The sequence below is a fragment of the Trachypithecus francoisi genome, unplaced genomic scaffold (genome assembly GCF_009764315.1).
Source record: "Trachypithecus francoisi isolate TF-2019V2 unplaced genomic scaffold, Tfra_2.0 Lachesis_group2, whole genome shotgun sequence".
NCBI classification, from domain to species: domain Eukaryota; kingdom Metazoa; phylum Chordata; class Mammalia; order Primates; family Cercopithecidae; genus Trachypithecus; species Trachypithecus francoisi.
Window position 1 is genome coordinate 22,123,977 of NW_022681465.1, and position 17,324 is coordinate 22,141,300.

The 17,324-nt window shown below is 46.2% G+C and overlaps 1 long non-coding RNA gene across 3 annotated transcripts; it reads right to left on the reverse strand.

Annotated features, from left to right (window-relative positions):
- Positions 1 to 5,929: 5,929 nt before the first annotated feature.
- On the reverse strand, positions 5,930 to 15,565 carry LOC117064801. 3 transcript variants are annotated; one of them, XR_004429689.1, is made up of 5 exons: positions 15,283 to 15,565; positions 13,002 to 13,113; positions 9,510 to 9,804; positions 8,471 to 8,513; positions 5,930 to 6,718 (listed from the first exon to the last, which is right to left on the reverse strand). It is a non-coding gene; the product is annotated as an uncharacterized LOC117064801 (long non-coding RNA). The 3 variants fall into 3 exon arrangements; XR_004429690.1 differs by lacking the exon at positions 15,283 to 15,565 and adding an exon at positions 14,452 to 14,766; XR_004429691.1 differs by lacking the exon at positions 13,002 to 13,113.
- Between the last annotated feature and the right edge of the window lie 1,759 nt (positions 15,566 to 17,324).

A 17,324-nucleotide genomic window follows, 5' to 3' on the forward strand; every position in this document is an offset into this window, starting at 1 on the left:
AGTCTGATAACTTATTTTAACAGGATCATTTAGCACTTTAATGTATAGTTACTGAAGGATTTGGGTTTAAATCTTATTCACTGCTTTCTATTTACTCCACCTGACCTAAATTGTGTTGTCTCTTCTATTGCCTTCATTTGGATTGGATTAGAATGATTGTATTCATACTCTATATTTCCATCTTTTGGTTTGGAAGTTACATACTTTTTCTCTTAGTGGCCTAGGAATTAAAAGGTGGATTCTTATCAAAACCCAATGTTAATTGATACTTTTATCTTCATCCTAGACAATGCAAGGTTCTTAGAATACTTCAACTTAATTTACTTTCCATCCTATATGCTATTGTTTTGGTTAATTTTAATTATAGATAGATATTAAAATGTTATGATTGTTTTCTATACCAGATGTTTATTTTAGATTTATCTACATTTTTACTATTTTAATTACTTTTCATTTTCTTTCTTTCTTTTTTTTTTGGAGAGAGAGTCTTGCTTTGTCACTCAGGCTACAGTGCAGTGGGAAAATCTTGGACATTGCTCACTGCAGTGTTCACCTCCCAGATTCAAGCAATTCTCCTGCCTCAGCCTTCCCAGTAGTTGGAACTGTAGGCACACACCACCACACCCGGCGAATTGTTATATTTTTAGTAGAGACAGGGTTTCACTGTGTTGGCCAGGCTGGTCTCAAACTCCTGACTTCAGGTGATCCACCCGCCTTGGCCTCCCAAAGTGCTGGGATTACAGGCATGAGCCACCCTGCCCAACTTTTTCATTTCTTTTCATTCTTCTCCACCTCTGCAATTTTTTATTTGGGGACACTTTCCTTCTCTGTAAAAAACTTTGTTTAGAACGCTCTGTCCTGGTAGAGGTAAAACTTCACAATTTTTATTTGCCTAAAAATAGCTTCATTCTTAAAAGAGATTTTTTGTAGGAATGGAATTCTAGGTTAGACCTCATAAATTCTTTTGTTGCATTGGATGCTTAAGCCACTGAACTGTGATTTCCACTCTGGCCGTTCATTTGCCAGTTTAATGTATTCTTTTTAAAATAGCTTATTTTAATATTTTTTTAATCTTCGGTTTATTCCAGTTTCACTGTGTTTTATTTTGGTGTGGATTTTTTAAAAGTAATCCTTTTTTTTTTTTTTTTGTATTCTCTGAGCTTTTAAATTTGTATATTTGTCTTTCATGAGTTTTGGTAAATTCCCAGCCATTGTGTGCTCAGATATTAGCTCTGTACCATTCTTTTTTTCATTTTTTTCTAGGACTCCAAATAAAGCCTCACTGTATCTCCTGTGCCTCTTAAGTGCTCATTTCCATCCTTTTGTCCCCTACTCCTTTACCCAGGTTTCATTCTGGATCTAATTTACCTTCCAGTTCACTAAGTTTCTCTTTAGCCATGTAATCTGGCTTGAATATACCCACTGAGTGCTCAGTTTAAGTTTTTCTATTTCTCAGTTATAGACTTCTCATTTGCTTCCTTTTTTCTGGAGATGGAGTATTGCTGTGTCACCCAGGTTGGAGTACAGTGGTGAAATCTTGGCTCACAGCAACCTCTGCCTCCTGGGTTAAAGCAATTCTCATGCCTCCCATGTGGCTGGGATTACAGGTGGGCACCACCACGCCTGGCTAATTTTTGTATTTTTAGTAGAGAGGGGTTGTGCCATGTTGGCCAGGCTAGTCTCGAGCACCTGACCTCAAGTGATCTGCTCACCCCAGCTTCCCAAAGCTCTAGATTACAGGCATGAGCCACGGCACTGGACCTTCTTCCTTTTTCGTAGTATGCCAGATTCTCAAATGTAACTTTATTTTCCTTGAACATAGTAACATTGTTAGTTTAAAAGCTGTGTCTGATAGCATCTGTGGCAGTGCTTTCTCTGATGTTGACTCTGAGTGTGTCACCTCTTCTCTGCATTAGATTTCTTCCATCTGAATACTTGAGTGGTTTCTGATTTTCAGGTTAGAATCTGACTGATACACTGCTGTCTGCATGCTCTTAACCTGGGCCTTAGAATTTTCTACAGAATCCTTTCACAGCCCACAGCCCCTCTTTGTATTTTGTTAACTTTCAATAAAAGGGAACTTGGTTCAAGAACTATAGAAGTTGTTGTCTAAACCCAAGATTCTAAAGTGAATCCAAACTGGGAAAGAAAAAAATCCTCCCCTCAAGTTCCTGGCCTTATGTATATGTGTATGTATATGTATGTGTGTATATATATATATACACACATATATATATATATATATATGGCACACTGCCATGCTTTCCATTTTGTTTCAGTTGGTCTCATCCAGCAAGCTCATTTCCTTCCACAAAACAGTATCTGGGATACAAGACAAGAGGTTAGCTATTTGCTAATAGTTAACACATTTTGGGGTCATTTCAATTCAGTATTTTTGATTTTTCATTCAGAAGTCATTTGAATAATTAAGAAGTTATTTATTAGACCCTGTCCTCAGAATATACCATTGAAACAAAAAGCAAAAAAACCTCAGTGAGCACAAATCATGGAGTTCCAGGTTCTAGCTTCTTTTTCAGGATGCTTTTTTCCTCTAAAAGCAAAGATTGACTCAAGCATGTAACAGAAATACTGTGATAGCAATACTATACTAACATTTTTATTATTCCTGTGATCTTAACACCTTCCTCCCCCACCCCAACACACACACACAGAAATTGTTTTAGCTACCTTTTTTTTTTTTTTTTTTTTTTGAGGCGGATTCTCACTCTGTCGCCCAGGCTAGAGTGGTGCAGTGGCGCGATCTTGGCTCACTGCAACCTCCGCCTCCCGGGTTCAAGCGATTCTCCTGCCTCAGCCTCCTGAGTAGCTGGGATTACAGGAGCCCGCCACCCCGTCTGGCTAATTTTTGTATTTTTAGTAGAGATGGGGTTTCACCGTGTTGGCCAGGCTGTTCTAGAACTCCAGACCTTATCATCCACCCACCTCTGCCTCCCAATGTGCTGGGATTACAGGCGTGAGCCACTGTGCCTGGCCGTTTTAGCTACTTCTATGGGAAGAGTTACATTTCCCAATTCCATTCTCATCTCTACCCACACCTAGAATCCTGCAAGTTATCTAGTTTATCTTGTTTGGAAACTGGCTGATTGACATCCAGTGGGGCTTTGAGGGGCATCTTCAAAGTCTTCCCCATCCCCAGCTCCTCAACTCCCTCTGAAGCTGACTGCCCCTTTTCATGGCCAGTGCATTTAGGAGAAGCCAGGGATCTGCCCCTGAACACACTAGGCCTTGGCTAAGACCACTGTCCACTGTGTCCAAGCAGTCAGGCACACGGGACCGTGGACAAACACCATGGCTAGAACATCTTCACAGAACATGCCCTTGATGACCCAGTGACCTTGTGGCACTTACTGTGGAGGCCTCCACCTGGGGATCCTCAGCTCACCTCTCTTGCCTTCCTGACATTCTTTAGGCAATCCCACAGCTGTAGTATTTTAGGTGGGCTGGGGCTGGTGCAAAGGGACCACAAGCATATACCCATTGTAAGGTTAGTTCTTCATTAATTAACCAGGGATTCAAAATCTTATCAGAAGGAAAATGGTGGATGGGGCAGAGAAAAAACAAATTCAGCACACCACTGTGAAGCTGTCCTTGGTGCTGGGAGTTCTTAAGGGGGTAGGAGCCAACCAGATCTGGAACATTTATTTCTTATCAGTACACAACCATTTTATTTTTTATTTATTGTAACTTTTATTTTAGGTTCAGGAGTACATGTGCAGGTTGGTTATATAGGTAAACTGCATCACAGGGGTTTGGTGTTGACTGTTTCCTCATCCAGGTAATAAACATAGTAACCAATAGGTATTTTTTCTGATTCTCTTCCTTCTCCTGCCCTCCACCCTTAAGCAGGCCCCAGTGTCTGTTGTTCCCCTCTTTGTGTCCATGTGTTCTCATTGTTTAGCTCCCACTTGTAAGTGAGAACATGCGGTATTTGGTTTTCTGTTGCTGCATTATTCTGTTAGGATAATGGCCTCCAGCTCCACTCATGTTTCTGCAACGGATGTGATATCCTTTTTTATGGCTGCATAGTATTCCATGAACACAACCATTTTAAACTAAGGGATTAGGTGATTGTTACGAAAGAAGCTAAGTAATTTGTGCCTTCACACTTTAAGGAATTCATACAAACAGGCTGTCATGATTCCTGAACCAGCCTCAATATCACCAGGGCAGCATGTGAGAGGAAGTTGAGGCAGTACCTTGGCACTGTTTTTAGCCACTGCTCTATACCAGGCCTTTACGTGAGTGCTTTTGCTTCTAAACATATACTTTTGATTTTTAACAAAAGGAAGCTTACTATATATACATGATATTGGCACATTTGCGTTTAGACAGTAGCTCACCTTTCTGTAAAAGTCAACATACATCTTTCTGCATTCTTCCTAAGGGTTTCCTAGTAAACTCATTGTATAGTGATATCATACTTTACTTAACCCCCTAATGATAAATGTTTTGGTGGTTTTCAGTTTTTGTTAGTATCAACAGTGTTGCAATAAAATACATTTTTCTATCCTGTATGTTATTCTACAAATACATTTCTAAAGGCAGAATTGCTGAGTTAAGATTTGCTTTTAAATTTTTGCTAGATATTGGAAAATTGCTCTCCAAAAATATTGTAACAATTTATACTTTTGACAATAGTGTATGAAACTTTGTTTCTCCACACCTTCACAAACACTAGGTATTATCAATATTTTTCACCTTTTACCAACTGATGGTTGACAAATGCTGTTTTTTAAAAAATTGTATTTTGAAACAATCTAACCTTGCCAAAGAAGTATAGTATAAAACTTTTTTCTTCCTGAACCATTTGAGAATAAGCCGCTGATACAATGCCCCATCACCTCAGAATACTTTTGAAGGTGTATTTCCTACAAGAACCTCCGGCATCATCAGCATACAACCATGAAAATTAGGGAATCAACATCGATGCATTACTACTACCTAATGCTCAGACCCCATCCAAGTTTCTTTCATTGTCCTGATGTCCTTTAGAGCAAAGATTTCAGTTTAGAATTGTGCATTGTTAGTGTTTGCATCTTTTTAGTCTCCTTCAATCTAGAATAGTGCCTCAGCCCTTCTTCAGCTTTCATGACTTTTCAAAATTACGGGCCCTACTCACCTCGCTTGGCAGTGACACCCTCACTCCCTGCATGGTCCCCTCTTCACCTTGCTTGGGCACTGAGACCCATGCCAGGCCATGCCCCACCACCACATGGGCCTCCTTGACTCCGTCCTCACCCTGCTTGGGCTCCAGCACCTAGCTTTGGGACACTGAAGCTCTGTCCCCTCACAACAGAATCCTATCTTGTTTGGTTTTGTGTAATGGGAGCTGAATTGTTAAGGAAGGGAAGGGAATTCTTTTTTTTTTTACCTCTTAGTAGAAATTTAAGATTTTCTATACATAGGTCCATTATTCCTAGCTTCAATAAATGTTTAAAGAAGAGTAAATATTCTTCACAACTTTACATCAAGTTCATTGGCAAATGCAAGGTTTTTTTCTTGAGGGAAGCTTTAACAGAGCCCAGGAACAGGACCTTGTGCTTGAAGGTGCATCAGCTGAAACAGGAGGTTCAGGAGGGTGGAGGCTTAGGAGGTTGGAGGCTCAGGAGGGTAGAGGTTCAGGAGGGCGGAGGCTCGGGGTGGAGGCTCAGAGGGGGTGGAGGTTCAGGAGGGTGGAGGCTCAGGAGGGTGGAGGCTCAGGGGAGTGGAGGTTCAGGAGGGTGGAGGCTCAGGGGCGTGGAGGTTCAGGAGGGTGGAGGCTTGGGGGTGGAGGCTCAGGAGGGTGGAGGCTCGGGGTGGAGGTTCAGGAGGGTGGAGGCTCAGGGTGGAGGTTCAGGAGGGTGGAGGCTCGGGGATGGAGGTCAGGAGGGTGGAGGCTCCAGGGGGTGGGGGCTCAGGTGGAGGTTCAGGAGGGTGGAGGCTCAGAGGAGAGTGGCCGTCCCTACTCATGAGCACCATCCCAAACATCCCTTCGAGAGAAACCAGACATTTGACAGAAACTGAAAAGCAGACTGTTGGAGATTATGTTTCTTCTTGAAGGCCTGGATGCAGATTTTCAATTATGTAGTCTTCTCCCCAAGGCAAGTTCATCCCAGAAGAGTCTTGTGGGGAAAATTCCAGTAAGTTGAACACTTAATTATCATAAATTTTAATGGGGGAAATTGTTATGCATTCCAGAGCCTCTGAATTAACATACCTGTATGCTAAAATCCTTTACATCCCAATAGATAGACTGAGTTAATGTCTGCTAAAAGTTAACTCAGTGATGAGGAGCTTCCCTTCAATAGTTAGCCGAAAAAACAGCTGTTTGCTACCTGACAGCTTTCCCCACCCCTCACTGCCAACACCTGTCATTCAGCTTCCTACGCAGTGTGAGGTGCCACATTCTTCAGTTTGTGCTCACAGTCAAGCCTTACAGCTCAAAGCTCAGATCAGTAGACTTTAGTCCAAAACAAACCCACAAAACAGGAAATTTGACAGATCAACATAGTGCCAGTGATGATGTCACATGCAGTGAATAAGCCATTGTATGGAAAAGCAGAAAAGATGGGAGGAGGATGCAGAGAGAGTCACTGCTGTTGGATTCATCTTCAAAGATGGGCCACACGGTGGTCTCGTTTCGTGGCCCTCAGCCACTCACCAGTGTTTTGCAAGCTGTTTCATGTTTATTAAATTAATTCTTCATCCAGTTGATGGCCTGAAATAGAGACTGGGATAAGCCTGAGTTAGCAGAAGCTTCATCTGCTCTGGGAAGCAGGTGGTAGGTGGCAGGGCTATGTCTGTGGACACTGAGGGACCTGGCTCTCAGGTGGTCACACATGTATCTGCAGAAAAATGTGGGTTTTATAGCTATTCATATTCATTTCTGGAGATTCTCATTTGATAGCACAGGAATGTTATGCAGTGTTAATAAATATAGCTTTTTTATCAACTTGAATAAAATGTATTCTTACAGGAAATTAATTGAATGCTGTGGCAGTCCCTACTCATTGCCTCTGCAAAGAGTAGCCCATAGATCTGCAGCCCACCTCTATTGTCACCATCCAGCCCCCGTGGCTCTGGAATGACAACACAGAATGCTTTCCAAGGCGGCGTGGCCCTTACATCAGTTTACATGTTCATGAAAAAACGGGTTTCGCCATGTAGGCTGCTTTGTGGCTTGACCTCTGATGTGGGTTCACTTGTGCCCCCTAAAAATATATGTTCAAGTCCTAACCCCCAGTACATACGAATGTGACCTCATTTGGAAATTGCATCTTTACAAAGGTAATCAAATTAAGGTCACACTGGATTTAAGGGGCCCTGAATGCAAAGACTTGTCCTTATGCAGAGTGAGAGATTTAGAGACACAGGGGTTTACACCGTGTAAAGACTGAGGTAGGGATTGGAGTTGTGTTACTACAAGGAAAAGAATGTCAGGGATTGCTGGGAGCCACCAGAAGCTGAAAGAGGCAAGAAAATATTTGCCTCTAGAGCCTTCAGAGGGCGATGGCCCTGCTAACAACTTGATTTCAGGCTTCTGTCTGCCAAGTCTGTGAGAAAATAAATTTCTGTTACTTAAGCTTCTCAGTTTGTAGAATGAATAGTCATGGGTCACTTAACAACGTGGATACGTTCTGAGAAATGCATCATTAGGCCATTGTGTGAACATCATAGAGTGCACAAACCTAGCTAGGAGAGCCTGCTACACAGCTAGGCTGCCTGTCATGGCCTACTGCTGTGAGGCTGCGAACCAGTACAGCATGTGACTGTACTCTGAATACTGTAGGCAACTGTAACAATAAGTATCTGTGTGTCTAAACATAGAAAAGGTGCAGTAAAAAATAATGGTGTTATAATTGTATGGACTACTGTCAAAAACGCAGCCCACTGCTGACTGAAATGTTATGTGGTATGTGACTACTTTGTTACAGCTACCCTAGGAAATTAATACAGGCTGCAAGAGCCAAAGAACCTTAATTTTTTTTTTTTTTTAGAATTTGAAAGTTTCATACTGCACTTGAAATTGGGGTGAGAACATCAATTTGGTAATGAAAGTGTCACATAAATGATCGGCTCAGTTGAAACTGGCTGAGGACAACTGTACAAGAAATTTATTGTCAAAAACATTTATTTTTTCAAATGCTAATAGTAAGTATTAACCATTTCGGATGGTTTGCATGTGCTAGGTTTTACTTATGTTAACTCATTTTTACCTCATAACAGTTACCTTGGTGAGAAATTATTATCCACATTGATATCTAAATATCAATCCACAGAGGAATAAATTTGCTTAAGACCAAAGTCATAGTTATCAACTGTCAGGGTCAGACCCAGACCCGGGGCGGTCTGCCTGCAGAGCAGTTCTGGCGACCACACTCTGCCACCAAAAGAGCAGGGCAATTCCCATTCTCCATGAAGAAATGCTGTTTGGAGATGCCAGGGATATCATTTATGCTTTAGGTCTTACCTGTGTGTGATGGGGTTGAGAACGAATGTCCTCCATGAAGCAGCTGTAAATATTAACAGCTGTATTAGTAAAGTTTCTCCAGAGAGATAGGAGAGAAAGAGAGAGATGGATGAGTGGGGATTTATGGGAATTGGCTCATACAATTATGGTGGCTGAGAAGCCTCACAATATGCCATCTGCAAGCTGGAGAATCAGAGAAGCTGGTGGCATGGCCCGATCCAAGTTGGAAGGCCTGAGAAACAAGGAAGCACATGGTGTAACTAAGTTCAAGGCTAAAGGCTTGCGAGCCCCAGAGGGTCACTGGTGCAAGTGTCAGAGTCCAAAGGCCAAAGAAGCTGGAGTTCTGTGGTACAAGGGCATGAGGAGAAGGGTGTCACAGCTCTGAAAGAATTCACCCTTCTTCCCCCTTTGTGTTCCATCTGGGCCCGTAGGTGATTGGATAGTGCCTGCCTACATTGAGGGTTGATCTTCCTGACTCTGTCCACTGAGTAGGCTTTCTCAAGTCTTTATCCTTGAACTTACTTCCACCATGTTCTTCCTTATTTCTCAGGCCTTCCAACTTAGACCATGCTACCAATTCTTTCTTAGAGTTCTGAAGGCTGGCAAGTCCAAGATCAAGGTGCAGGCAGATCTGGTGTCTTAGGAGAGCCCACCTGCTTCTGGTTTGCAGATGGCAGTCTTTGGTAGTCTCACATGGCAGAGAGAGCGAGCAAGCTTTTGTGTGTGTGTGTTTGTAATGCCACTGCCATGATCTGAATGTTTCCTCCGAAATTCACCCATACAACAGTCTCCTCCAAAAACATGGTCCTTCCCAGAAACAGTGCTTCCCCAGCCATCTAGGCATCCCTCAATCCTGTCAAGTGGACACCTAAAACTATCACAGGGACACTCTACAAGTAACTGGTAAACCCACCAGAAGATCAGGGTCCAGATGCAGAAAGCAGGTGCTGATGAGTTTTAAAGTATCTTGGGGTCTCCTAGTGGGCTGCTAAAACAAATACCATAGACTGGGCAGCTGAAACACACATTTGTTTCTTACTGTTCTGAAAGCTGGCAAGTCCAAGATCAAGGTGCAGGAACATTTGGTGTCTGATGAGGGTCCACCTGCTTTCTGGTTTGCTGATGCCAGTCTTCTTGTGGTATACTCACATGGCAGAGGGCAAGCTCTTGTGTCTCTTTGTATAAGGCCACTGTGATGGTCTGAATGTGTCTCCCAAGATTCATATGTTAGAAACTTGATCCCCACCAGCTACATGGAGGCGGAGGTGGGAGGATTGCTTGAGCCCAGGAGTTTGAGGCTGCAGTGATCTATGATCCTGCCACTATACTCCAGCCTAGGCAACAGAACAAGGCACCATCAATCAGTCAGTCACTCAATACATAAATAAGTCCATCCATCTACCCCCAATGCAACAGCTGTGAGAGAACAAATATCTGTTCTTTATAAATTACCCAGTCTCAGGTATTCTATTACAGCAGCACAAAATGGACTAAGACAGCCACTAATCCCACTCATGAGGGCTCTACCATCATGGCCTAATTATCTCCCAAAGTTCCCACTTCCTACTACCATCACAATGGGGTTACCATTTCAACATAGAAACTTTGGGGGCACACAAGCATTCAGTCCATAACATGGAGCGTCTTAGCTTGGGTTGCTATAACAAATACCATGCCGGCCGGGTGCAGTGGCTCATGCCTGTAATCCCAGCACTTTGGGAAGCCTAGACAAGTGGATCACAAGGTCAGGAGTTCAAAACCAGCTTGACCAACATGGTGAAACCCCGTCTCTACTAAAAATACAAAGCCAGGTGTGCTGGTGGGCACCTGTAATTGCAGCTACTCAGGAGGCTGAGGCAGGAGAATAGCTTGAACCCGGGAGGCAGAGGTTACAGTGAGCCAAGATTGCACCACTGCACTCCTGCCTGGGCAACAGAGCGAGATTCTATCTCAAAAAAAAAAAAAAAAAAACCATGTCATAGAGCTGTGGAGAAGTTTATTTCTCAGTTCTGGGGGTTAGAAGTCTGAGATTGTGGTGCCAGCATGGTCAGGTTATGGTGAGGGTCCTCTTAGAAGGTGCAGATGGCTGCCTTCTTACTGTATCCTCACATGGCAGAAAATCAGCAAACTAACTCTCTCTTTTTTTTTTTTTTTTGAGAAGGAGTCTCACTCTGTCGCTCAGGCCGGAGTGCAGTGGCGTGATCTCGGCTCACTGAAAACTATGCCTCCTGGGTTCACACCATTCTCCTGCCTCAGCCTCCCGAGTAGGTGGGACTACAGGCACCCACTGCAACGCCCGGTTAATTTTTGGTATTTTTAGTGGAGACGGGTTTTCACCATGTTGGCCAGGATGGTCTCGATCTGATCTTGTGATCTCCTGCCTCAGCCTCCCAGAGTGCTGGGATTACAGGCGTGAGCCATCTCTGTTCTCTTAGGCAGTCATTCCATTCATGAGGGCTCCACTCTCATGACCTAATTACCTCCCAAAGGCCCCACCTCCAAATACTATCACACCAGGAAATAGATTTCAACATTAATTTTGGGGTGACAGTCCATTCGTAACATGGAATAAACCATGAGACTGCTGACCAGAACATGGAAAGTGCAGCCTTGTAAACAGTCCCTGTGCTGGAGCCTGGCTGATTGCCAGACACAACAACCAGACCCTCACCTTGACCCCCACCCCCAGCCACACTGGAACCTGAACCGAGAGGCCACCCTTTCCCTGCAGGACCAGCTCCTGGAACAGCGGTTCTCAAACTTAAGCAAGTGTCAGAATCACCTGAAGGGCTTGTTAAAACACAGGCTGCTGGGCCCCACAGTTTATGATCCAGTAAGTCTGGGTGGCTGGTAATTTGCATGGTTACAAGTTCCTGGGTGATGCAGATAACATTTTGAGAACTGCTGTTTCAGAAGTTCTCCACATTAAAGTCTGCCAGTCCTGACTGGTACCTAAGGGGTCATGAGGTAGTCAGTGCACAAGATAGAAAGTGAAAACACTGTCTTCAAATTTAAAACAAGACTTCCTAACACCAATAGGTAGCTTTTGATGAAGAAATTATCAAGCATGGCTGTATTCATTTCTTATTGCTGCTGTAACAGATTACTACAATTTGGTGGCTTAAAACAATGTAAATTTATTATCCTAGAGTTTTGGAAATCAGAAATGGAAGCCCAGGTGCAGTGGCTCATGCCTGTAATCTCAGAACTTTGGGAGACCAAGGCAGGAGGATTGCTTGGGCACAAGGAGTTTCAGACCAGCCTGGGCGACATAGTGAAACCCCATCTCTACAAAAAATCCAAAAATTAGCCAGGCATGGTGGTGCATGCCTCTTGTCCCAGCTACCTGGGAGGCTGAGGTGGAAGGATCACTTGAGTCCAGGAAGGTTGAGGCTGCAGTGAGCCATGATTATGCCACTGCACTCCAGCCTGGGTGACAGAACAAGACTGTCTCAAAGAAAAAAAATAAACTAGAAATGAATCTCACTGGGCTAAAATCAAGGAGCCAGCAAGAGTTGTGTTTTTTGTTTTTTGCTTTGAGATGTGGTTTTGCTCTGTCACCCAGGCTGGAGTGCAATGGTGCAATCTCAGCTCACTGCAACCTCTGACTCCCAGGTTCAAGCGATTCTCCTGCCTCAGCCTTCTGAGTAGCTGGGATTACAGGCGTGCACCACCATGCCCAGCTAATTTTTGTATTTTTAGTTGAGACAGGGTTTCACCGCATTGGCTGGGCTGGTCTCGAACTCCTGACCTCAGGTGATCTGTCCACCTCAGCCTCCCCAAGTGCTGGGATTACAGGCGTGAGCCACCACACCTGGCCTAGGAGTTGTGTTTTTATGGAGGTTCTAGAAGCAAACCCATTCCTTGTCTTTTCTACAGACTGCCTACATCCCTTGGCTTATCCTCCCACCCGCATCTTCAAAGCCAGCAGTGGGTGGTCAAGCCTGTCTCATACTGCATGACCCTGAAACTGACTCTCCTGCCTCCTTCGTTCACCTACGAGGACCCTTGTAATTACATTGGGCCCTCTGGGATAATCCAGAATAACATTCCAAGATCCTAAACATCCATAAAGTTCCTTCTGCCGTGTAATACATATTCGCAGGTTCCAGGGAGTAGAATGTAAAGATCTTTTGGGGGCCATTATTCTGTCTACCACAGTGGTGAAGACACACTAACTACCTGCTAGTCTCTGTATTTCCCTATCTGTGGGCACATAACTAGACTACACTTTCCAGCCTTCTTTGCAGTTGGGTGAGGCTGTGTGACTGTCTCTCCAAAGGAAGGTGAGCAGAACTATCTGTTACTTCCATGCTAGGTCCATGGGAATGTCCTCTTCATGCTCCTCCATTTTCTTTCCCCTTTCTTAGGACATTAGGGGATGGCAAAGCCTAGGTGCCTATCTTACTTTGTTTTCTGTTGCTTATAACAGAATACCTGAAACTGGACAGTTTATAAAGAAAAAGAATTTATTTCTTACAGCTCTAGAGGCTGTCAAGTCCAAGGTCAAGGGGTCGCATCTGCTGAGTACCTTCTTGCTGGTGGGGACTCTCTACGGTCTCGGGGTGGTACAGGGCATCATATGGTGAGGGGGCTCAGCGTGCTAGCTCAGGTCTCTTCTTAAGAAGCCACCAGTCCCACTCCTGTGATAATCCATTAATCCATTAACGCCTGAATGATGATTCCATTCATGAGGACACAGCCCTCATGACCCAGTGATTGTCTCTTAAAAGCCCATTTCTCAATACTGCCACATTGGCAATTAAGTTTCAGGATGAGTTTTGGAGGCGACAGACATTCAAACCAAAGCAGTGCCCGAATGACCCAAAAGAAAGGAACCACCCGCTGACCTGAACACTCATCCTGGACTGTCAAGTGAGCAAGAATTAGATTTCAGTAAGGTAGAGGTTATACTGTGGAGCCTTTGCATGTGGGCTCTGCTTCTTTTTTTTTTTTTTTGAGGCGGAGTCTCGCTCTGTCGCCTGGACTGGAGTGCAGTGGCCAGATCTCAGCTCACTGCAAGCTCCGCCTCCCGGGTTTCCGCCATTCTCCTGCCTCAGCCTCCCGAGTAGCTGGGACTACAGGCGCCCGCCACCTCGCCCGGCTAGTTTTTGTATTTTTAGTAGAGATGGGGTTTCACCGTATTAGCCAGGATGGTCTCGATCTCCTGACCTCGTGATCCGCCCGTCTCGGCCTCCCAAAGTGCTGGGATTACAGGCTTGAGCCACCGCACCCGGCCGCTTCTTATGGTATTTAGTTGATCCTAACTAATATATAAACAAGCATATTTCTTCACAGGCCCTTGACTCCCAATATCCATTTCGCAGAAGACCTAACCTGGTACTGGCCCAACAAGACCGAGGCCGCCTGAGATAAGCAACCACAATTTCTTCCTCTCCCCTTCAATCACGTATTGACAACAGGTTCAGGGCAGGTACAACACTGAGACGTGCAGATGCCTGCTTCCTTTGTCCCTCTGGGCATACTTTCTTTCTGCGGCCTTTTGTGATTCAGCACCCATCCTTCAACTCTACTGCCCTCACCGCCTTCGCCAACTTTGTCCCGTAGGGCTCCTTAGCTTCCACCTTCAAACTTGCTGGGCTTGGCCCCAGTGTTGCCAGGCTTCCCTTCACTCTGCTGTACTATCTCACGGTTCCTCGATTCCTCTGCGTCCTTCACTGTCAAACTTCATGGATGAGTAGCTGACCGTGTGGGCCCCACTTTTCTCCTGCTGCCGCCCTCCCGTCCTCTTTCCACCATCCACTCAAGTTTCTACTTTGCTTATCCAGCTGGTATTTACTGAGCCTCTCCTTGGTGCTGGGGATAAGGCAAGAGTGAGAGGGTCCGTTTTGCTGCTTCCATCCAGCATAGACCGTTAGGTCCTTATGAGGTCAGGGAATCCACACTGATGGGGAAGCCCCGGGGAGGAGAGGGAAGAGGAGGGAAGCAAGGAGAGAGGAACCCAGGGAGCAGAGCTTGACCTGGTCCTGGGGATCTGGGAAAGACAAAGAGGCATTGTTAGAGCCGGCAGCTGAGGGCTGAGGCCCAGTAGTGATTAGCCCAGCAAAGGAGGAAAAGGAAGAAAGTTGCAGGTAGAGACTTCGGTGGAGAAAGACGGATCTGGAAGGCACCAGCTTGTGCACGTGGCAACTGAGGTCAAGGACGCGCCTGAGAGAGAGGATGAAAGTGCCCTGGGCACCGGGTAGGGGTTTGGAGGTCGCGAATGGAGAAGAGTTGTTGGGCAGGTCCGGGTACCCGTAGCCAGAACCCCAAGGGCGTGCGCAGTTTGGCGTCCCTGCCCCCTGGCGGCCCCGCCCCCTGGCGTCGCTGCCCCCTGGCGGCCCCGCCCCCTGGCGTCCCGGCCCGAAAGCCCGCGCGCGGCGCTGCGAGGTGCGTCCAGGAAGCCGCGCCCCCTGCTGGGCCTCCGTGCGCTGCTCCGCGACCCGCCCAGGCTGTGACGAATAGGCCGGTTCTAATTTACAGAAACACGACGGCCTGAGACAGGAGAATCGCTTGAACCCGGGAGGCCGCGGTTGCAGCGAGCCGAGATGGGGCCGTTGCACTTCAGCCTGGGCAGAAAGAGCGAAACTCCGTCTCAAAACAACAAACAAACAAACAAAAACACAGGACGGAAACCGGGAAGCTGGGTGACGGCGCCCACGGCTCCTATTCTCCCGGCCTGTGTCCAAAAGATTTCTCTCCGAGCCGCCCTGGCTCCCGCAAGCGGAGGAGAGGGCGGGACGTGTCGGGGCTGCCAGCTCAGAGGCCCTGGGTCGGATCTGCTCTCCCGCCAGCCCGAGGGCGGAGCTGACCTGAGGCCTCCCCGCAGAGATCCCCGAGGTGGGAGCGGGAGCGGGCTGTGGGAACCGCAGAGGAACGCTGGGCGCAGAACGACCTCGTCCACCCCCGCGATAAGAGACTTCCGCAGTAGCACCGTTTCCACAGCCCAGAGCCGTGTTTCTGGGGTGACTGCAGCCCCAGTAAGTTCCTGCCCGGGAAAGCTCAACGCTGTCAAAAGAACTGTTTGCTCCAGCGGGCACATGAAGGTGAGGAGGGTAGGAGGCTGCCAGTGACGCCCTCAGCAAACCCAGGCCACCTAATCACGTGACCCGCCCTAGTCTCCTTTTGTGGAGAAGGACCCTCTTCCCTATGGCAAGCTACTTAAGGGCCCAGTCACCTCTACACATTTCCCTAGGGCAAGCTACTGAAGGACCCTCTTCCCTATGGCAAGCCATTTGAGGCCCTGCTACCGCTACACAAATGGAAGTTGAGTTCAGTTCATGCTGGACCCTCTTCCCTATGACAAGCTACTTAAAGGCCCAGCTACCTCTACACACTTCCCTGTGGCAAACTACTGAAGGAGATCTGCTGTTACTGCTTTAGCTGCTGTTCTGCTTAATCTCAGACAGCTGGAAGGTAGTGTTCCACCCTCACCCAGCCACCCAAGTAAATTAGAATGATGACTGACTGAGACCCTAATGGTGGTGGCTTCGACAAGATGGAAGTCTGAAATGGAGGCCCAGGGCTGCCACGATGGCTCTGTAGTCATCAGGAAAGGGGCTCCTATTATCTTGTTACCCACTCCCCTCTTGTGCCCCTTCCTTCCGGTGGTCCAAGAAGGCTGCCCCAGATCCGGCCATCTGGCCTGCATTCAATCAGCAGAAGCTTCCTGGAGAGCAGGAGGAGGCACTGTGCTTGCATCCCATACCAGTGGCCAGAACTTAGCTTCAGGGAAGCTCAGGAAATAGGATCCGGGAAGCCATAAGACCTCCCCAAACTGCAGTAACAGAGCCAACAAGACAATGGATTAAAGATGGAGAGAACAGTTGATCCATCACACAAGTTGTTCCAGATAATTCTTGTGTCAGAAGGGGAGGCTGAATACCAGGACCGCTGGCCCCATTTCCAGCCCCTCCACTCTGAGTACACTTCAGAGGGCTCTGGCAGAGTGAGGGGGTCTTGGCGGTGCAACAGAGAGTAAAGATCTAGCACACCCATTGTGGAGACATTTCATGGGGACAACCCAGTGACTTTACGTGAAGCAAAATGGGATTTTCCAACCTTGAGATTCTTATTTTCTGTGGTATGTGTGTGGAAGAAGTACAAAGGTGGGGGTTGGGAGGAAGAGCAAATGAGCTGTGTGTATGAGGAGCTGGGGCCTGGCTCTTAACAATATCACCCACCCCCTCCCCAGGCTTTCCTTGGGGTAGAAAGACTGTGGCCAGGGCTTTCAGTGTCAGCAACAAGCTACAGAGGTATAACCAGTGCTTTTGGCTAAGTCACATCACTGATGGGCTTCTCTTTCCACCTTGGTAAATCAATCTTCTGTAAAATGGTCTTCAACGTTTCTTTTTTAAAGCAGAGGAACTTATTTTTCAGATAAAAATTTAGATAGAACTATCAGGGGAACCTGATGGGGGCCAGATATCGGGGGAACCCACCCCCAATATTTCATCGTAGGTTCTTTTTATTTTCCATAAGTGTCGGCCAGCTGAGAAATAAAGAGAGTACAGAGAGAGGAATTTTACAGCTGGGCCACCAGGGGTGACATCACATATCGGTAGGACCATGATGCCCACCTGAGCCTTAAAACCAGCAGGTTTTTATTAAGGATTTCAAGAGGGGAGTGGGTGTACGAATAGGGAGTAGGTCACAAAGATCACATGCTTCAAAGGGCAAAAGGCAGAACAAAGATCACATACTTCTGAGGAAACAGGACAAAGGGCAAAAGGCAGAACTCCTGATGAGGGTCTATGTTCAGCAGTTCACATATTGTCTTGATAAACATCTTAACAGAAGACAGGGTTTGAGAGCAGAGAACCGGTCTGACCACAAATTTACCAGGTCAGAGTTT